Here is a 22,839-nt window from a genome sequence, read left to right as displayed (position 1 = left end):
GCAGAAGGAGCGAGAACATGAGGGAGAAAGTCAGGAACGAGAGGGGTGCGTTCACTCATGGAGACGGTGGGACAGAACTAATGGGAGATCACCAACTCCAGTTGGAATGGGACTGATGGATCATGCGACCAAACCCGTCTCTCTGAGTGTGGCCAACAGCGGGGGCTGACTGAGAAGCAAAGGACAATGGCTCTGGGCTCTGATTGTTCTTCATGGACGGGCTCTGTGGGAGCCTTCTCAGCTTGGTCGATCACCTTCCTGGACCTGGGGGGAGTTGGGAGGACCTTGGTCTTAGCATAGAGTGGGGAACCCTGATGGCTCCTTGGCCTTGAGAGGGAGGGAGGGGAGGTATGGGTGGAGGGGAGGGGAGGGAAGGGGGAGAAGGAGGGGAGAGAAAGGGGAGAAGGAGGGGAGAGAAAGGGGAGAAGGAGGGGAGGGAGGGGGGAGGAGGAGGGAAGGAGATGGAAATTTTTAAATATAAAAAAAAATAAACCATGAGAAAAAAAAAAAAAAAACAAAAAAAAAAAACAAAATTTATGCCTCCGAATAATATCACCATATTTGAAGCATCAGATGTGTTTTTGGTATTTCCTCCCTTCTGTTTGGTTTACTGATAACCCTTGTAAAAATAAAAACAAACACAAAATGAAGTTGCTGGGGTTCCTAGGCTTCTGAGGCTCCAGAGCCCGCTGGACGGTGGATGGAGGCAGACTCTTGGGCCGAGCGCTACCCAAGTTGTTGCCAACCTGCAGTTGGCATATTAGTTACTTTAAAAATTGCTTTGATAAACATCAGGATCATGGTCATGGTCAAAAAGTCTATTTTGGCATTCAGCCTACAGGACTAGAGGTCATGATAGCAGAAGGGGGCAGCTGGTAGCAGGCATGGTGGCGGGAACAGGAAGTTGAAGGCTCACATCTGGGACTGCAAACATGATGCAGAGAATGAACGGGAAATGGCAAGAGTCTGTAAAGTCTCAAAACCATTCCCAGTGACAGAATGCTTCCTCAAAAAAATCCATACCCCCTAAGTCTCTTCAAACAGTGCCATCTCCTGGGGACTATAGGCATCCTATGGGAGACATTATCATTCAAAGCTCTACAGGTGGAACACTGGAGCTGGGGAGATGGCTCAGTGGGAAAGTGCTCATCACACAAGCGTGAACCTATAATTCCAGCCCTGCGGGTAGAGTGGGGAAGACAGGGGAGAGGCAGGCCTTCTGGGACTCCTGCCAAGCCCCCTGGCTACCCAGTCAGGGAGTTCCAGTTTCAGTGAGAGACCATGTCTAAGAAAGGTGGAGGAGCAACTGAGGAAAACACAGCTGTCGATCTCTGACCTGCACACCCATGTGTAGCTACACACATGTACACATACAGGAACGTGTATACACACACACACACACACACACACACACCCCACAGGAATCTTTGGGAAAGATTTAATTTGACCTCTAATCAGCAAATCAAATTATGCATGTTTGAAATGAAAGGCTGACGATTTGGTTCATCTATTGTACATTGCAGACATAGCTATATCAGTTTCCATTTTGTAGCAAAAAGCATCACAATTGAGACTAAAATCTGGGGCATTCAGATGCGTCCCACTTGCTGCCGTCAACTCAAGAGCTAATAAGGTGGCATCGTTTTGAGCTATTTTAACTCAAAGAAGCTAAGGTTTGTTGTTGTTCTTGCCGCGGTGCCTCCTAGGCAGTTAGCCACATCACCACATCAAGATTAAATTGAGTGCTTCCTTCCGGGCCACCAGCTGTCAGAAGCTCCTTGAAATGGACAATGAGAAGCACATGACAACAGAAGTAACTGGGTAGTGAATGGGTTCTGTGGCCTTAATCAGTGGTGAGAATGGCAAAAAGGGTTTCCCCGTGGCAGAGAGTGCCTGCTGTTGAGCAAGGGGCATATTTAATGTAATTTAGTACACACACACACACCACACACACATCAAAGAGCACTGGAGAGAGGAAGTGTGAGTCTGTTCAAAGATGCATTGTGGATGCCAATATGAGTGTTTTCAACTTGGTTATTAAAAAAAAAAAAGAAATGAGAGAGGATGTTTCCGAACCGACAGAATACTACGGACTGCCTCACAGCTTAAGCTCGAAAGAGCTGTGAGTCTGAGATCAGCCTGGATAGTATTATGTCTTTTAGACTAGCCTGGGGTACAGAGTCAGACCCTATTTTGGAAAAAACATGAATAAAATAATTACCAAAAAAATGGAATTTTCTTAAGTATTAGATATCTATTTTCTGCTGCAGTTGCAATACATAAAATGCTAGCCAGAACCTGAAGCTTTTCAATCTCTCTGAAAAGGATGAATGTCTCTAGTATGTTTTCAGAAAACCCTTAAACAAAGAAGGCAAGAAGTCCAGGACCAAAGCACACAAGATTTGGCGTCTTGTTACTCCATGTGTCCTACAACACAGATGTTGGTGTGCCGCTCTGAAGAAACAATGCACTAAGAAAAACAAACAGGAGGCTGCAGAATGTGATGAACTTTTGGCCAAGAGAATGAAGGAGGCCAAAGACAAACGTCAGGAGCAGGCTGTCAAGAGATGCAGGCTGTCCTCACTGACAGCTTCTAACGTCTAAGCTGAGTCCAGTAAAAAATAAATCTTAAGAGGAACAAATAAATGGCCAAATATTGGGAAAAAAAGAAATAAGCTAAGAGTATTTCTTATTTTAGGTTGGAGTAAGAACCAACATGAAAGTCCAGTTTCTTTAGTTGTTATAGTTGGTATAATAGTATAGCATTTTATGTATTGCAACTGCAGCAGAAAATAGATATCTAATACTTAAGAAAATTCCATTTTTTTGTAATTATTTTATTCCTGTTTTTTTTTTCCAAAATAAGGTCTGACTCTGTAGCCCAGGCTAGCCTAAAAGACATAATACTGTCCAGGCTGGTCTCAGACTCACAGCAATCCTCCTGCATCAGTCCCCTGAGCGTCAGGATTGCAAACATTCCTCACCACACCCAGCTCATCCCATATATGAAACCTTGAGATAGTAAGAGAAACTTGAAACTCTTTGTTTAATACTATGTCTACTTTTAACTAACACTCATAAGAACCAAGGTCATTCCTCCTCAGTAACTATGTTTTCTTGTTTCCTTCAAGGGTCATGTGAAAGACTGTGTAAATGCATAAAAGTTATTTCTACAGTGAAAAAAATACTTCACATTTAAATCAATCTAAGTCTGTTCCTGACATCCAGGCCGAATCTAGGACACATCTGGACAGCTGGAAACATCCACGTTTGATTGGCTTTTCCAGATTTTAGAACATTTAGTACATAAAAGACTAAGGCACTTGTCCTAATCACTGTTTTTAAGGAGTCAACAGTGTTTCCGTGGACCTGGCAAGCCCATAGCACAACCCTTGTTTCCTGTCCCGTGTCCCTGTCAGACATGCCCCATGCTGGTGGGCAAGGTTAACTTTCAAAGGGTGTGGTTTCTGAGGTTGCCGCTTGCCTTGCCATGACTTAAAATAACCCTCTCTGGCTGCCAGATGGCCCACACTGAGGATCCACTGACTGTAGAGACTTATGAGTGCCTTGGGACTAGCCTTCTTTCAGGACCCTTCCTGTGTTCTTATTTTTAAACACCTGGACCACTTTCAGCCTTAAGCCAGGACCTTACTCTGCCCCTCTCCTCTTGTGAAAGCTAAAGCAGAGGGTAAGAATGAGTTTTGGGCACAGAAAGTGATTGCTGACCTGTTGCCATTCCCCCGAGAACATTACTTTTGACTATTCTCCAAAGGAAATTCCTGCTTTTTAAGCTTAAATTCTTTGGATTCTGTATATACAGGAGTCAAGAGAAACCCCATGGGGAAAAATTCTAGGAGCCCACAAATAGACCTGCTTCTCGTGACCACCTAAAGAAAGCATCCTTATATAAAATCCTCAGGGTCAATTCTTCTCTGAGTAGAGATACATAAAAAGAAATTTATTCTCAGCATCTGGGGCAGTTAGAGAAAAAAAAATCTTGAAAGAAAAGATAAATAATATTATTTAGGGAGGGAAATAATTTTCTATTAGTTGAATGAAAAATGGGATAAATGCATTTAAAAAGAGAAAACAAGTATACTGCAAAGGGGTTTTTCATAAAATATTTCTTGAGCACTTACTCTGCATGAGAAACCATTGCAAGCTCTGGAGATACAATAATCAAGAAACTAGGGGCATTTTTTGGCCTTATGGGCTTCACCATCCAGTGGCAGGGCTTGGCTGGCTCCCTAACACTGTGTGTGTGTGTGTGTGTGTGTGTGTGTGTGTGTGTAGTGGAGATACTTCTGAGTGATGCTTAACTCAAGATCTTAAAGAAATGATATGAACAAAGCTCCAAGGTCACTGAGCTTGACTTTCAGCTTGTGTCCTTGCAAACTTCAGATGTTATCTTCATGTGTTGATCTGAGTGCTTGCGACATTAGGATGTCTCTTCTTCAAATCTATGATTTTGTCTCCCATTGAACTAAAAGTTAACAGTTAATTCTGTCACTTCTACTTCCTTTTGACTTTCTAGTTATTATTATTGTTAATTGATTTGAGAAGAGATATAGAACCGTCACAAGGAACTGAGTGTTGGCTGTTTTAAAGTTAAGCTGTCAGAAGGCTGCTGGAGCAAGGTGTAATGAGACTAAAGACCATTCTGTTTTGCAGAAGACAAATGCTCAATGACACCACTGTGGGAAGGACCAACGTCTTCCTCTCCAGTAGTCTTCCTGTTATATTTGGTCACTAATTTCAGTGAGGGTTCTGGTAGTTAAAAGATGAGTTTTTCATGAAAAGACTTTATTTTTAACTTTAAAGTTTGTGGGGTTTTTCCTTTCTTTCTATGACTTGATAGATATATAACCCTAGCTGTCTTGGAATTCATTACATAGATCAGGTTGACTTTGGATTTACAGTGATTATTCTGCCTCCTGCACATGTACCATGAATATACCTTCATGAGTCACTGTGTTTGGTATTCTGAAAGAGATTTTAACAGCCAGGCAGCAGTGGCACACTCCTTTAATCCCAGCTCTTGGGAGGCAGAGGCAGGTGGATCTCTGTGAGTTTGAGGCTAGCCTGGTCTACAAGAGCTAGTTCCAGGACAGGCACCAAAGCTATACAGAGAAACCCTGTCTCTCGAAAAGCCAAAGACAGAGAAAGAGAGAGAAAGAGAGAGAAGGAAAGAGAGAGAGAGAGAGAGAGAGAGAGAGAGAGAGAGAGAGAGAGAGAGAGAGAGAGAGAGAGAGAAACAAATTAACAAATGGATATTTTTCAGGAGTGTGGAAAGTGTTACTAGTGCTAACAACGGTATTAAAGGACCAGGGAGACTAGCAATGTTGGGAAGCTATTACTTCTCTTAGATTTGAGGGGACCAGGAGAATGAACGTGAACGGAGAGAACCCAGCAGGAGCTGTTTCTATGGAAAGGGCCATGCACTCAGAATGAGGGCTGTGTAGAGGGTCAGAGGAAGGGTAGACAAATGCTTAGGTCCCTTTGTTTCTACCCACAGAGTCTCATGTAACTGTTGGAATCCAATTGGAAGGTTCAAGAGTCCCTGCTGTATCATCTAAAGTGGTCAGAGCAAGCCAAACCTAGCCACACCAAGGCTTCAGTCCCTCAAAAGTTTACCTTTCAGTTGCTCCCAAGAGAAACACTTCACTAAATTCTGAAGGCTTAGAAATATGAATTTAATTTTTCAAGACCAGGGTCTTGATCTGCAGTTCAAATTGGCTTTGAACCTGTTATCTTTTGGTCTTAGCCCCCTTAGCTAGGATTACAGGTATGTGCTAGAATCTGGATGCAAAACTCCTTTTTGTTTTTAAGCCCCAGTAAGAGTCTTAGAGACGGTGCAATGAACAGAACACTCTGGGAAATGACATACTAAACGACAGCTGGAAGCCAAACTATACTGCTTGTGATTGATTATTTCCGGTTTCAGGGAAGGGCTTAGCACGAGGACCTGGGAATCTGCCAGCGGGACTCGGAATTTCGATCTTTACCACCTAGACCCGGAGGTAACACCAAAGTACGTGGGAGAACCACCTCCTGAGGAAAAGTAGAGAATGTTTTCTGTTGGAGAGGAAAAAAATGTCTGTCTGCCCACTAGTACCCTGTGAGGACCTCTCGTCTAGGAAAGAATTTGCTGGAGGTGGCTCACACATGCCTAATTATTCTTCTCGAAAGTCTCAGCGAAGAAGTCCTACGAGTACACTGTGAGGACATTGGAGATATTTGTCCTTCACCTCATTTTCTCGCGCTTTCAGGGATGGGAATACACAGATGAGTGGTCCCGACCTAAGTGAGAACGTGAGTCATCGCTGGAGAGTGTTTTTCATTCATTTGCCATGAGATTTTTCACAGCTGACAGCCTAATGACCGATTATTAACTCGGCTTTGCAGATGGTAAAAACAGAAGCTTGGCAAAGTTAAGGGGCTTGCTCAGGGTCACGGAAACTAGTTAGTGGCAGAGCTAGGATTCAGATCCAGACAGTTTGGCTCCTGTGCTAGTGTTCTTATCCTTCCCATGTCGCAGGCCCGCTCTGGAGACAGGCCTGCTAGCAGATAATCACAGCGCAATGAATGAGGTAAGTGCTAATGGAGAGCTGCAGGGAGCAGCAGGAGGAATGATGACTGAACAGATCTGAGAGTCAGTCCTTTGTGCAGATCCCCTTGCCCACTGCCAGAAACGAGCATGGCAGAGTCCTTTTAGGACATGTGATAACATCACTTTAAGCATAGCTTCAAATATGGAGGTCAATCCACATTCTCTGCTGCCCCTCTCATACACAACAACACTTAAAATAATCTCTTCCTCATACCCTGGATCCCTTCCAAGAGTTTTGTTCCAGCTTTTGGACAAGGCAGAAACAGGAAAAGGATGTGCTAATGTTTCCTGACTAGAGACCTATGCTGGAATCTAGAAGAGTTTTGTAATTAAAACATTGTTAAGGTTCTCAGGCATGTATAAGCATTATCTGCATTTTTATGTCATAATGAATGTGCTGTATAAAATTACAAACATCAGGCATACGACTGATTAAATCTTCACATTTCTGTGGTTTATAGGTCTAGGTTGAGTAAAAGTTGTTTGTCAATATCTCTTACCTCAAATACTTTCTCTCTTTTTTTTCCATGACAGTAGTAATTTAGTAGCAACATCAAATGATCTCTACTTATTGCACAAAACCAATTTACCTCTCTCTCCTCTCATCCCTCGAGGAAGAACTTGTTTCAGTGTGGTTCCCATTACTGGTTTGTCTCTCAGTCTACCTTTGAAATATTGAGCATTCATGTATTTGGTTCTTATATTACTTGATAGAAGAGCCTCATTAAATTTATTTGGCTAGAGTGGACACTGAAAGCAGGTGATGTTCAGTGCTGCCAAGAGACGGCCTATTCATGCCAGGATATTAAACACATCCTGTAGTTTGGTGTAAACACCAGGTGGGATTCTAATCCATTCAGCACAGAGCCCTTTTTCACTCCTCCTCAGTGAATGAAAGTCCGTGGGAAGTCCCTGTGAGGAATTCTCTCTACCTTTAGAAGTCAGTAAGTTTCACTCTAAAATGACACAAGAAGAGATCTGACCCAGTCACCCCAAGCCTCCTTTCAACATACACCTCTTTCTTGGAATAGTCCCAGAAGCTTTTGGAGAAGTCCCAAGCTGACACTCATAGGTCCTTTCTTGTACTAATTTACCTTCTTTTGGAGTTTGGAGAAGTTCTTTTTCCTTTCCAAAGTTGAAATTGTCTGGGAAGTCAAGTCCCTGACTCACTATTGAATGACTCCTCCATTATGGATAGAGAAAAATAAAATTAAACCAGGTGACCTTCACAAGCATGGGAGTAATAGCTGGGCTATGGTCCTCAAGGTAGAGTCATTGGTCTACAGGATCAGAGGTGGGAGGAAAGCCTGCTCACACATCTGGCCAGCTGTTACCTCACGGTTGTTCTCTTGGACTGCAGCTCTGGTCTTTCGCTCCTTAGCATGCCAGTGTATCAAACTAGCACAGGGGTCTGATTGGTAGAGTAATTTGGGAGGCATGAGTACTACCATAGATTAAGGCAAGAGGTTACATCTTCTGACAACTTACCCAGCATGAAAAGAAAGACTTGAAAACTGACAAGTGTGGCAGACTCCTGGCTGTCTCCTACACTGATTTTCTTTATCTTACAGTCACAGAATTCTGAGCATGCAAATGGAAACAACCATGAACAACCATGCCATGCTGGTCATGTGGCTAATCTTTGGTCTCTGGGAAAGAAGCAGAAATGCTGCCATTTCTGGGTTGTGACCGGAAAGAGAAGGGCATAGCTACTTGGTGGAAGATAACCGAGTTCTGGCTCTTGAGTCAACATTTTGAGGCCCAAGTTGCTCGGTTGCTGACTGTTGAATGAGGTAGGAAAACACATTCCTTTAGTGTCTGCCAGTTTGAGTGTCTGTCAGGTGGTCCCGACAGGCTTTTATCCCAAGGTAGTGACTTGGGAGTTTAGTACAATCGTGTCAGTTTCAGGTAGGAACATAGCCTTAGGGCTCCAACTCTCCTAAGTTCTCTCACAAACAGGTTGCTTAGACTCTTCATGGCTTTGCTTTAGATTGCTGCCTTTGGGGGATTACGTAATGACAGACTGGGCCATGATAGCTGGCCTCAGAACAAGGGAGGGAGATCTTGGCTTGTCACCTAGGCTCCAAAGCTCTGCTGAAAACCTTCACTCTTTTCAATGCTGCTGCATTTCTGTGGTGCGCCCTAGGATGGATGTCTGCAAGGGCAGGGCTGGTTTCTCAGCCATGACTACAGTGTTTGAATTTGTTGCTAGGACATCTGTTGAATTTCCAAATTCTATCTTATGAAAGAAATATAATTTTTCTTTGAAGCTACATCCTTCTTTAGGCAGAAATACAAGGAAACCACTGTCTGTGGTGGCATTTTGGCAGAGTTCTCAAGTGCAGCCTGGGACTGGGAACCCACAATCCAAGAATAAGGAGCCATTTACGTATAACATTGTTGGATTTGGAAGGATACTAGGTTTGGTATGCTCATGAAGCCACTGACTTACAGGGTCAAAGAGCTTATTTTTTAAGCAAGTATATTTCACTGTTTATGGGAGACTACCAAAATAATTATTTCCTGTGTGGGTTGGCAAGAGTGAGGTAATCTCAAGGAAAATGTTCCATTGTGCTTATTGGGTTGGGCGGGGCAGTGACTCCAGACAGCCCTTAAAGGAACAGTTATTGTATTAAATGGTGAAGTCTGTTTTGTACTTCTGTGGGAGATGGGTTCATTTTTCTTTTTTATACTTTCAGGGACACATGGGAGACAACAAATATGATTGTACGCATATATTTTCACAGACTCATTCATTCTTCTGCGGGTACACTTATAAAGTGGCTTTATTTACATAGTGTATGGATGTTTTAGAAAGATAATTCTATATGAGCCAGAATACAACATGTCCTGTTTCCATTAATTTGGAAGGAGAGATTTACCTTGTACTTGTCTGCCTTGAGTCACTTGAGATGTTTTATTTGCCTTTATCTTCCCAGCCTATACTAAAGGGCCTATAGTAACCTCATTAACCACTTTCAGGTGAATGAATGGCTTTCCAAGGAAGTCGATTCCAGTGGATAGATTTGTACCTCCATTCTGACCTGTTCTGGTATTGTAACTCTGGCTGAAAGTTTACCTTACTAGCCAGGATGAGAATTTGCCTCAGGCAACTAGCTTCATTATTCCAGAGATGAAGTAACTCTATGTTTCATATAGCCATCCTTAGCCTGGGGAAAGGTGAGTGCGCTATCCACCCTTTCTGCAGCCCCACGAGGCAGGACAATCAGACACGATAGAGAGTCAAGTCAAAGCAGGAACTCAGTTTATTACTGTGAGCGTCAGTTTATATAGGTTAAGTGACATCGTGTGATGTGGGAGTACCTCCAGCCAATGAGAGACAGCCATGCCCTCCCTCTGGCTGGAGGGGCATCCCACCTAGATTTTGCTGTCTCCTCCTCACTTGGTAGCTTTGAGACTATCCTTTGCACTTGAGCCAGGTTTTTCTCTGTTGTACAGGCCTCAAGGAACAGGCCCTGAGATAATTTTGGCCCCAAACCCATCCTTCTAAGAATCAGAGAAGTAAGCAAGAATTACCCTCATCTTGTGAGATATTGGTACTGATTATGACAGTTGGATCAACAGGCGAAAGACCATCCAACCAAATCTAGTAAGATTCCACTTCTGGTCCATGTACTAGAGGACTTTGGGTATACACTGCCTGATACACTTCATTCTGCTTTGCTTTCTCAACTGCTATGAACAGAAGCTTAGAATACACATCACAGTTCATAGCACTTCATATTATAATAGAGAATGTTCAGTAATTACTCATTTTTTTTGGAGTACCTGTTAGGTGCAGGCATGTATTGGTGGTGCTGGAATGCAGACGTAAACAAATCAGGCATGGTTCCTGTCTATAAGAAATTTGGCCTCTGACAGAAGACATACCTAAAAATACATGGAATAATTAAAAATTGCATTCATTTATGGAAAACAAACTACATGTTGAGGTAGGAAATAAGTGGAAATTCATAAGGTGGTGAAAATGACTGTTAGGGCAATATGTGCCTCCTGGCGCGGTAGTGTTATGACTGTTATAGTAATAACCAACTGTTTCCTGGTTGGATTTGAGCTTTGTTCCACAGGGGAGAATTAATGTCTGGTACTGTAAACTTGGTTAAAAGTCTATGGCTGGAAGGAGGCATAGGGATAATGGTGTCAAACTCCCTCTAAATCTCTGTGTTTGTACCTATAGAGTAGCACTGTTCTTAGCCTTGGTCAGAAAAGCTTCTCTTTTTAGTGAGCAGTGGTTAATGCAGAGACTCAAAATTGGTTCAAGCACTAAGACTGGCTTCTGAGTAGTTGTCTCTAAATGGGATATCTAAATTACTCTCTTCAAGGGTGAAAAAACATTGCAGAAGTGGACAGGGAGTGGGGAAACTAGAAAGAATGAAATACTGTCTGTGCGGTTACTTGCATAAGACCTGAATGAGATGAAGGCTCATCACATTAGTATCATGAGGCTGACACCCCTCTCTGAAAAGTTATTGACACTCAGTGGTTGCTAAGAGAGGGAGACTCATATTCTTCAAGGGTGTAGTTACTCTTAAGTTAACCTACCCCTTGCTCATGAAAGCAATCCTAATTAGACTCAATGAGTCACATCTCCTACTCTCCAACAAAACCACTAGGGGGAAGTGCTGAGAAGCAGCCAGTCAGCAGGGGCAGGGTTTGTGAGGGTGTCATGGGTGAATGGGAATGTCTTGGTTTGCTTTCAATTGCTGTAAGAAACACCATGACCAAAAGCAACTTTTGGAAGAAAGGGTTTATTTCATCTTACAGTTTATAGCCATCATGAAGGCAATCAGAGCAGGAACTCAAGACAGACACCAGAGACAAGACAGAACCACAGTGGAATTTTGTTCACTGGCTTGTCCCTCATGACTTGCTCAGCCTGTTTTCCTATAAAACTTAGGAACAACTGCTTAGGAGTGGCACCACCCACAGTGGGCTGGGCCCTCCCGGACCCTTCCATATCCATTATTAATCAAGAAAATGACTCGTAGATTCTCCTATGGGCTATCCAATAGAAGCATTTTTTAAAAGCGTGAGTCCCTTTCCCCAGAAGACTCCAGTTAGTGTCAAATTGACAAACAAACAAACAAACAAACAAAAAACTGTCACAGTAAAAATAAACAAAAATATTTTATACATGTATGAAATTGTCAAAGAATAATACTTTTTAAATGAAAGAAGGCAAATAAGAAGAAAAAGTCAAAACAAAAACAAAAGACTCAACAACGAAAACTACTAGGAGAAGACACAAGCCTTGGGGAGAGAGAAAAGGGAAGAACCTGAGGGCTAAAAAGAATTGGTGTTTTAGAGGAGAAAGCAAAAGGAAACACAATGTCAGGAGTCTCCTGCAATGTGAGGGGTTATGCTTTCTAACTGGCAGATAATCTCCAAGGATGTTAGATCCATATGACACAATACACAAAAGTGTGTGTTGAATGGGTACAAGAAGTTGGGGTTTTATTTCAATATCTAGAACAAGAATTGTTTGGTCTGGAGAGAGGATTCAGTGCTTAAGAGTCAGGCCCTGAGTTCGATTTCAAGTACCCACACTGGGAGGGTGTTCACGGGTGCCTATAACCCTAGTTCCAGATGATTCAACTCTCTCTTCTGGCTTCCATAGATACTCCGCACACACATGCTATGCATATACGTACACATAAAAATAAAGTAATTAAACAAACAAAAAGCTAGAATGGGGTCTTCCCTTCTGAGCTTGAGTGAGGTCTTCCCACCATGGGTTTAAGTTCTTGTCTCAGCTGAGTGATAGTGGTTAGGATGGAAGCTGTACTTCACCCAAAACGCAAGAAAAAACAGGTCCCATACAAGAAGCTGGTGGAGATTGTGATTCTGCCCCAAGCATCAAGACCACGGTGGGAGCTTCTATCCACATTCAGCCCAGCATTTGGAAATGGAGGTTTATCAGCATACTGAGGCTGAAGTGTATACTGTTATTCACACTGTCTGTTTTGTTATCTGTTAGAATAAAAACCATCTGGGAAGCATTCTTGTTCATGGATGTCATTAAGATGGCTTCAGATCCCAGTTCTCAAATAATACAGTGCTTGGTGTGTGTGGAGTGTGTTTATTATCCAGTGCTTGGTGTGTGTGGAGTGTGTTTATTATCCAGTGCTTGGTGTGTGTGGAGTGTGTTTATTATCCAGTGCTTGGTGTGTGTGGAGTGTGTTTATTATCCATATGTAGGTAGATGACATGCTGATGGCTGTCAGATGTTCTGTCTTACCCAGGACTTTTTACCTCCAGGTCTATATAATCTTGGTTGGGAGAAAAACTCTATCTTCATTTTCACTGTCCTCTCTAGCTGAAATTTAACACTGCAGTGATATATTTAGGCAACAAACCACAGTAATTTTAGCTTAACTTGTGACTTTGTCATCAGTAGAAATCACAGATATTTTCTTACCACAGTATTTTGGTGCAAAATATTCCTTTTGAAAAAAAATAAAGCCAGGTGTTGAGGTGCACATCTTTAATCCTAGCACTTAGGGGCTAAGACAGGACTGATATGGAATCCAAGCTGGACTGGGTTATACAGTGAAACCCTGTATCAGAAAATTAAAAGGGGTTTTGGGGATACAACTCAATGTTAAAGTACTTTTTCTTTTACCTGCACCCAGCCTAAAGTTTCATCCCTAGCAACACACTCACTCACCCTTACACCCACCAAACAAACCCCATGCATTGACCCTACCCTCAAATATTTGAAAATCATATCTTTGTTTATTTGTTTGTTGGGTTGTTTTTTCTCTTTCAAGACAGGGTTTCTCTGTGTAGTCCTGGCTGTTCTGAAAGCCAGGCTGTCCTCAAACTCAGAGATATGCCTGCCTCTGCTTCCCTACTGATGACTACTAAACGTGAGTGTCACCATTTGGAGTTGCTGGAAACTGTGTTTTAATAGTTCAGGTGGGCTTTTGATATCACAATCATACATATTTTATTTTATACATTTTAAAAAATATTGAGATAAGGTTTCAAATGAGTAAAGGTGCTCTGAACACAAAGACTAAGAATAGTCAGGCTTAGTTACCAGATAAGAGTGTTGTATTTTCAGCAATTTTCATTTTCATGTCACTTCATATCCGTACGATAGATTTCTTCAGTTTGGGTAGTAAGGAAGGAAGAGCCAAGAAAGCCTTGTGAACCCCTCGTCTGCACGGATATATCATGCATATTTTATACAGTTTGTAGACCGAGTCAGACACTGGATTTCCAAGAATTAGAAAGAGCAATAGATTCAGAGATGAGACAGGTCCAAGAGACTGTGCCCATAATCTTGGGTACCAATTGTACATTTCCACAACTGTTCTCTAAGTAGTGATCTGACAAAAGAATAGACATCAATTTTTTTTAAGCTACAACTTCCAGAGCCTGAACAAATTCCAGCAGTCAGAGACCTCTCAGTCCCTTTGGGCTGTCCCCCAGAGTCCTCAGGGACCTCATGTGAAGGCATAGTGCAAATGGTTATTCAGTCTGCTGCTTCCCACTGCTTGGCCACCTTACAGATTCTATTTTTAGGAAGTCTGATTTTCTCAGCAGAGACAGTAGCAATAGCAAGCCTGAGAGGTTAGTCAAGTGCCTGAGGTGGCACACAGAATTAATCATTATTGTCACTCTCTGTGGAAATGAAAATGCTCCTATTTCTACATTTTGGAGGGAGTTAGAAGAGAGAGAAGAAATGTTTGATCATGTCACCAAATATTTTAAAAACTGAATGTAAAAATTAACAATTCATCCATCATCCACCACAGTGTATGAGCTAACCTCTCTCCCTCCCTCCCTCCCTCCCTCCCTCCCTCCCTCCCTCCCTCCCTCCCTCCCTCTCTCCCTCCCTCCCTCCGTCCCTCCTTCCTTCTGTCCCTTCCTCATTCCTTCCCTCATTCCCTCCCTCCTCTCCCACCTCTCCCTCCCTCCCCTCCCTCCCTCCCTCCCTCCCTCCCTCCTTCCCTCCTTCCCTCTGTCCCTTCCTCATTCCCTCCCTCCCTCCCTCCATTCATTCTCTTTCTCCCTGTCTCCCTCCTTCCTTCCTTTCTTCTAGGTTCCATGTAGCCCAGGATGACTTTGAACTCATGATCCACAGGCATAGTGCTGGTTTCTGATGATGCTTCCCCTGTCAATTCCCACAGCCTGGTGGAAGCTTATCCTGAAGTTGTGATTGAACAGCAAAGAACAAGAACTCAAGACACCCACCAGCTTCCCCTAGATCACAGTTCCCAGATCACATGCTGGGAGAAGCTTGCCTGAGTTCTTTGTGGCCATTTCCTAGGTCGTTTTCGTGGATAAAGTGAGCTAAAAGCTCCCACATAAAACTTTTCTTAGATAATAAGGGTGAACTGGAAAAGTGCTGATCAGTGCCTGTCAATCTGTAGTTTCTGTTTTCCTAGACAGCGAGCCCTAAGAAACTGGCTTATGCTCTGGACCACTTCCTTTCCTTCTTTGATTCCCCCACCCGACTCGGAGACCATCTCCTTCTCGGGCCCCAGTTTTCCTCTTTCTGATGTATCTCGTTGTCAATTTGAAATCTTGCTGTTTTTTCTCTCAACTTAAACAATCCCATCCCCGATTTCACATCATGCCTGACTCTCTTGTGTCTCATCCCCACTTCTGGGGCCAACCTTTCTCTGTACCATGTGGTAGCTTAGGGGTAAAGACTCCATCCCTGGAGGCAATGCCTGCAGTTCCCCAGCAGAGAGATATGCTAAATTCTGGAATGCATGTCTGGCCACAGGGCTCAGCCACAGTCTCCAGTAGTTTTTCTCAGTGATAGTTTTCTGCCCAGCAGCCTGGCTCCTTTACCTTTCTTGGCTTTTCTTACTTGATTTAAAGCTGACATTGCAAGTGGAAGACAGTGATTTATTATCCTCTCCAAACATCCACAGTGGAAAATTGCCAAGATGTAAGGGACAGGTGGGGAAGAACAGTTTGCAATCTGATCCAAGTCTACAGCTTGCCCTGGTCCTGAGCTGGGAGTCCTCCCCAGTGCCACTGCCTAAGCTTCACCTTTTTCCCCCATTCTAGGAGCACTCAGAAATCAGGTTGGACACAGAGCTTAAGATAATTGATATCAGTTATATGAAGCTGATGTTCCAAATATTAGTTCTACAAAGCTGATGCCTTCTAAATCCGTGACAGAGAAACAGGTGGGTGCCGTGCCCTGTTGCAGGGCTTTGTCACTGAGCTCAGTTCAGATAGCAAGCTCTCCACATGGCACGAAGAGCCGAGGTGACTAGCCTGTTACAGCTCAGGCCTTCTTCAGTGTCTAGTCATTGCGATGCCATTGTACTCTGTGGGTCTACAAGCAGGTCAGGCAGCTTTAGGCCTTTATTGGTAGTGCATATTGTACCTGAAAAGTAAGTTCCCCTCCTGACTGTGGTCTGGATAGCTCTGCCTATGCTCCACATCATGGTGACTCTGCCCACACAAGCCTCTTCTGGTAGCTTAGGACTTCCTTCCCCGATGGTTTTTCAGGGCTTAAATTTTTTGGACATACAGAATTTCATTTGTCTTCCGTGTATGTTCTCTGAACCGTCAGTTGGGTGAATCAATGTGTTTTTAAGTGACTTATGTGATATATAGACATGTTTAGACGTCTGCCATATGACTGCCATTTTACCAGAAGAGACCTGTAAAACTTTGGTGCGGCAAACTGGGTAAATGTCACAATAGGAGCAAGAGCACGTGAAAAGAGCCCAGAGCCAATTCCTTGGGGCGGGGTTAAGTCTTTCCTATATTTCTGGTCTCCATCCTGCATCTGTAATGAACAGAGTGCCAGACATTCCAAAATCTGAGCAGCCTGAGCTATCAGGGCAACTACATACTGTGAGCACAGAAGTAGCCTGGAGGTGTTCTTGAGGCTATATGTAAAAGACACCGTATGTAGTGTTATGTGTGTTTCTAGACAAACCCCTCTCCTTTCTAAGGAAGCACCTAATTGCAATTTCATCCTGTGTACCTATGGGAAATTATTAAAGACCTTCTCTCTGTCTCTGTCCCTCATGTGTATATGTGTGTATGTGTGTGCGCACATGTGCATGTGTGTGTGTGTGTGTGTGTGTGTGTATAAAGTTAATTAATCATGGTTACTTAGGAAGAAAAGAATATTTTTTTTTCTAGAAAAATTAAGTATTCAAATTTTGAGGTGCTTCTAGCTTTGTTCTACTTTGGACACATAGCAAATGCTTAATAAACTTTAACTGTAAGTATAAAATCAAATATTAGTAATAGGTTAGAGTTTTTAAAAGCAGGTTGCATTTATGCCACAATTAAAGCACTGGGGAGTGCACTGTTCTGGCCCTACATTCCCTCTAGGAAGTAGAGATTGTATATATTAGCTGGAGTTCATCCAAGCAGCCTTTGGGACAAACAGGATAATGTGTTCGGAACAGAGGTCAACAGCTGTTACTCTTCCGTGACATTCCGGAAAGTGGACAGATGTGTTCACATTGACCCTTCTCATTCACTGAGTGTGGGAACTTGTGGAAAGGGTAGGAGACGGGGAGCGACAGAGAGGTGGGGAGGAAGAACAGATTCCCATGGGGTTCAGTAACATGAGCGACCGCGGAGGGCAATGTTGAAGCCAACAGCTTTATTTCCTGGGGTGCTGCTTTAAGCAATGCTAAAGAGGAAGGAAGGGCAGTAAAAATTGTAGCAGTGGAGGAGGAAGCCAGAGCATGAGAGTTTTCCCAAGACAGAGACAGGATTGTAGTTCCTGTAGAGGTCAGAGGTAGCCTGCTTACCCTCGCACTGACTGCACTGCCGGGAATAGAAGGGGTCAAGCCAGGTTCAACACAAGAAGCAGGGTGAAATACATTCCTTACCTTACTCTCCTATTACCAGTCATATTTAATTACCATTCTGGGCTCCAGAAAATACCCAAATATCCCAGGTTTTTGTTTTTGTTTGTTTGTTTTGTTCTTTTTAATGACAAATCAGTCAGACACAGGATTCTTCCTGCTTCGGTGTAAAGCCAGCCTGGAGGTACGTGGCTGTTTTTAGAGGGAACTCAGTGAAACTACCAGGTGTTCAGAAATACAGCATTTAGGGAATGGTTGATCACTTCACTGATAACTATCTTTTTAGTGAATGATGTCAGATAAGTAAGAATAGCCCATTGTACAGGTCTAAGGAGAGTTCTGGGCAGCACACTTTCTCCATGCTCACAATATCATGCTTCCTTTGCTTTCCTCAGACTGACAAGCACGTGAACCTTTTGTCAGAGCCCTGTTGACTGGGCTCATAATATATCTGTCATGCTCACTGTAAGTGAGTTCTTTGTCTGCTCAGGATAACTTTGCTTAAGATGATAGCAAGATTGTACGGGCATTGTTTCCTCTGTTTATGGGGTCCACATGAACATAAGGTCAGCATGGAAGCGCTGAAAACCATGTCTTCCCGACTAAAGAAGTCTTTAGAGCAGTGGTTCTCAGCTTGCGCGGTTGCATATCAAATATCCTGCATATCAGATATTTACATTATATCTCGTAATGGAAACAAAATTACAGTTCTGAGATAGCAACAGAATAATTTTATGGTTGAGGGCACCCTAATGCGAGCTGTATTAAAGGTTCACAGCATTAAGAGGGTTGAGACCACAGCTTTAGAGTCACATTTAGCTGAACGAAACAAACTAAGACAGCTGCTTAGAGATGCATTGTGGGTACATTACTTAACCACTCTGAGCTTCTGTTTCCTTAACCATAGAATAGAGATAACAATGGTCCTGAATTCCTGGGGTGGTAGTGAGGATTACATGAGATGAAGCATGCATAGTGTTTAGCACAGAGTGGCCGGAAGCCTCTAATAAATTTTAGCTTTTATCAGAGTGATAAGCCTACCTCGGCAAGTGGTCAAAGTTTAGGTAATTGTTCTGAGGAAATTTTCTCAATATTGTTTCATGTAATTCTTGATTTAAAAAAAAACCCTCATAAATTGTTCTTGCAAAAGTTTTTTAATGCTGGGATTAATCCTACTCAGCAGGTTTAGAAGGTCAGTGGAGCAGCATCTCCTTGCTTTTCACTCCTTTTGGGTTTAGCATAATTTTCTCTGTAGGACTTCGGTGCTGCTGGTTTGTGGTACTATCTACCACTTTCTTAACATCACAATTGTCTATCATTTTAAATACATTCTTTAGAAGATGCTAGTAGCTGGAATAATACTATAAAGCTCAAAAACAGAATCTCTGGCTTCATTCTTTTCTTACAACCATCACGGGAGCATTTGAACCTCTGTAAGGAGTTGTGGGAAGAATTAGAAAGGGAAAAGAATAGCAAGATTCCAGCTGGAATCCAGATCTTGTTCTGCTTGTTCCCTGAGCCTGTAGCCATTCCTCTTCTTTCTCCTCCTCCTCTTCTTCTTTAGTTTCTTGAGACAGGGGCTCTCTGTGTAACTGCTGTGGCTATCCTGGAACACGCTCTGTGGACCAGGCTGGCCTTGAACTCACAGGAATCCTCCTGCCTCTGTCTTCCAAGGGCGGGATTAAAGGCGTGAGCCACCACCACCCGGTTAACTAGCTACAGGTCTTTTTATTGATAATTTGCAGCTTGACAACTGTAACTCTTGGAAGCTTTCAAGGCTACTTTGTAGTTATACCGATATGTGATAAAACTGCAAGAGTGTCCAAGGAGAAACACAATAATTTCCAAAGCAGAGTTCTGGAGGAATCTACCTGTGTAGCAGAAGAGTAGATTCATCTAAATAGTCCGACCACACGTACATTCAATGATCTGTTCTGATTGACCAGCAAACATTTATTGAGCATCTACAAGCAGTGTGAAATTGAGATTAAATCTATCTCTATTTTAAGGGTGTAGAATATGAGCAATAATGTGGAATATGAGCAACATATTGAGTGAGACATTTTTATGTAAGAGAGATGGAGGCTGTAGCTCTCTCAGAACACATAACCCATAATTCTGTGCAGCTTCAAATCCTGTGCATTTAGCTAACAGAATCCTCAAGCTCACCATCTTTCCCCTTCTGTATACAAGTTGGCAAACCAAATCTTGAGTGTGTGTCCTGTGTAGGAAACATCCCATTTTCCCTAAATCATAAGGGACCACAGAGGGTCCTGGAGAGAGGGGGAGGGGATGCTGAGTGGCTAGATGTAACTCTGGTTTGGGCTGCAAGATGAATGACTCACGAAAGAAGCAGGTCTTTGAGACTCCCACCATCTTAAAGTACATCACAGGGTAGAGGAGCAGACAAGAATACCATGCTGAGTTCCCAGCTTGAGACAAGGTAGATATCCATGATTGCAGTACTATTGACTGGAAGATTGGGAGAGTCATTGGGTGGGGGGTGTTTCATGCCTTTTGTTCCTTCATTCAGTGTGTTATTAAGCACTCACTGAGTACTAGACATAGGGATGCAGCTGCAAACGACAGAGATGTGAATTCTGTCCTCATCCTTACATGGTGCTGGAGAGACATTATGCAAATAACAGTGCAGAGTACATGTATAGACATATATAGACTCTGTGGGTGCTTTATGTTATTAGACTATGGATAGTGTGATAGAAGTTATAGCTGGCTGATGAGGTATATCAAACACCCAAACGGGAGTGGTGTACGTGTGTGTGGGGGGGGGGGGGTTGGTTGGTTGGTTGGTTGGTTGGTTGGAGAAGGCATTACTGAAGAGGTCCTATTTACTCTGAACTTGAAAGATTGAGTATGAGTTACCTAGACAGATTGGAGAGAATATACTAACCAGCCAAAAATAAGTAGAGAAAGTTCTGGAATTCATTTTCACCCCCTTCATGGCTATGCCCAGTTTTACTTCCTATTATGTTTCAAAGAACATGTACAATGTAGTTACTTTCTATTATGTATTTTTTTCTCCTGCAAAGGCTGTGCTTGGAATTTTGATACATTAGTTGATTGATTAAATTGATTTACTTCACCACTATCTATATCTGTATCTGTATATGTTCTTAATTTTCAAGAATATGTAGACTTGCATTGTCTGGAATTATCTTAGTAAAATACTGACCCATTTTAATAAAGTTTTCAAATGTTATTGGGATTTTTCTCCCCTACTTGAATGAGTAGTGTTATTGATAATATGTTATATGTCAGCCAAATGATGTTATAAATATTACTTTTTGTTGTTGTTGTTGTTTTTCTGAAGAATCTCTGATTCCAGAGAAAGTTACAGGGTCAGTGTAGTGTAGTGCTTTGGTTACATGATAGCAACTCTAGAAATGTCTAGATTCTGGTCTGGGCTCCATTGTTTGTTGAGTCTCTTTAATCCTTACTGGAATCCACTTTCTCTCTGCAAATGGAGATGGTTACATCTTCCTGTTGACTATCAAATGACAGCAGGAATGTAAAGTAATTGGTACCTAGATGTTGGTGTTGCTCTAGTGGTCAACTGGTCTATAGACATGTATGTTGGTTATATTGGTAAATATTATTTTCAGACATGTAGCAGGGTAATTTTGTGCATCAATAGGGTTAGGATTCCTTATTTCATCTCTGTTGTTTCTACTTAGGATTACATGAATGCCATTGAGTCTCAAGAGCAAATGTGAATTGACAAATAAAATAGTTGGCTTTTTAAAAGAGGTCCTGTGAGATCAAAGTGATAGACATTTCCCAAAATAAGACATCATCAATGGACAGAAAACATGGGAAAAATGCTCAACATCGTTATCAGGAAAACACAAATCAAAGCAACAGAAAGGTACCATCTCAGTACAGTCAGAACAGCTATTGCTGAAAAGAAGAATGGCAAATGTTGGTAAGGGTGATTTGGCCATCCTACTAATGGGTGTATATCTAAGGGAAATTAAATCAGTAGTAGAAGAGATAATTACATTTCAAAGTACACTGCACCACTATTCACAACGGACAAGATGTGGGAACAACCTATGTGTCTCTTAATTAATAAATTAATAAGTGGTAACACAGATCCAGTGGTGAAAAAGAGCAAAATGCTGTTATATGGGCAAAATGGAGATCATTCCATTAAGAGAAATAAGTTGGGGGCTGGAGAAATGGCTCGGTGGTTAAGAATACTTGCTGCTCTGGAAGAGGACCTGAGTTCAATTCCCAGACCCCACACTGAGTTGCTTACATTCCAGCTCCAAAGAATCTGACATTCTCTTCTCAATTCTTTGGGCATTTGCACTCATATATACACATACATACATATATAATTTAAAGTATAATAAAACAATGTTTGCCTTGAATTAATAGAACCAAGTATTGCAGTCCACATCTACAATACCAGCATTCAAGAGGCTGTGTGTCAAGATCATTACATGTTAGAGGCAAGTCTGGGCCACATATGCAGACACTGTTTAAGAATAATCGAAAGTAGAACAGTGGTTACAAAAGATGGGGAGAAAAAAGAGGGGAGGAAAGATTGGGGAAGAGAAGAGGAAGGTTGATTAATGGTTACTAAGCCACAGTTAGATAAAAGCAAAAATTTTGGTGTGCTACTACAAAATGGAATGACTGTATATAATATAATGAAAATTAAAGCTAGAAAAAATAGTTTAAATACTTTGATAATGAAAAAAATTATAAATGTGGCTGGGAGATGGCTAAATTTGTAAAATATTTTCTATGTAAGCATGAGTTCATATCTTCATCTCCCATGTAAAATCCAGTATGGCATGTGCCCACACACCAGTGCTGTGTGGTGGGGAAGGAGTGAATATAGGTGGATTCCAGATTCCATGAGTGACTGTCTCAACAAATAAGGTGGAGATTGGCATTAGAAGACACCTGACAGCTACCTCTGACCTATATGCATAAACACAGCCATCTGTACACACATACACGCACGCGCGCACACACACACACTCACACACAGATATAAGAAATACTTGAAGAGATACTGTTTAACCTGTTTTAAAGATTTTAAAAATGTATACCTATATCAAAACATATATATATGGTGCTCCATTCATATGTTTAATATTTGTTTTAAGTGCCAGCTAAAACTTAATAAAAATAACTATATCATAGAGGGACGCATTTGAAATTAACAAGTGGTAACATTATCTCTTGAAAATGATAAACAAAGCTACATAGAGAGTAATGGCTCTGCATATTAAGTATTTTTCCATTGTAATAAGAATATAAGTAAACCTTGATTTAATATTCATATTTATATTTATAAATCTTCTGTATGCAATATAGCTCATACTTGCATAGTCGGAATAAAAAGCAATACAAATCACTCTTAGAAAT

The sequence above is a fragment of the Arvicola amphibius genome, chromosome 8 (assembly GCF_903992535.2).
Source record: "Arvicola amphibius chromosome 8, mArvAmp1.2, whole genome shotgun sequence".
Taxonomy (NCBI): domain Eukaryota; kingdom Metazoa; phylum Chordata; class Mammalia; order Rodentia; family Cricetidae; genus Arvicola; species Arvicola amphibius.
This window is presented reverse-complemented; position numbering follows the sequence as displayed.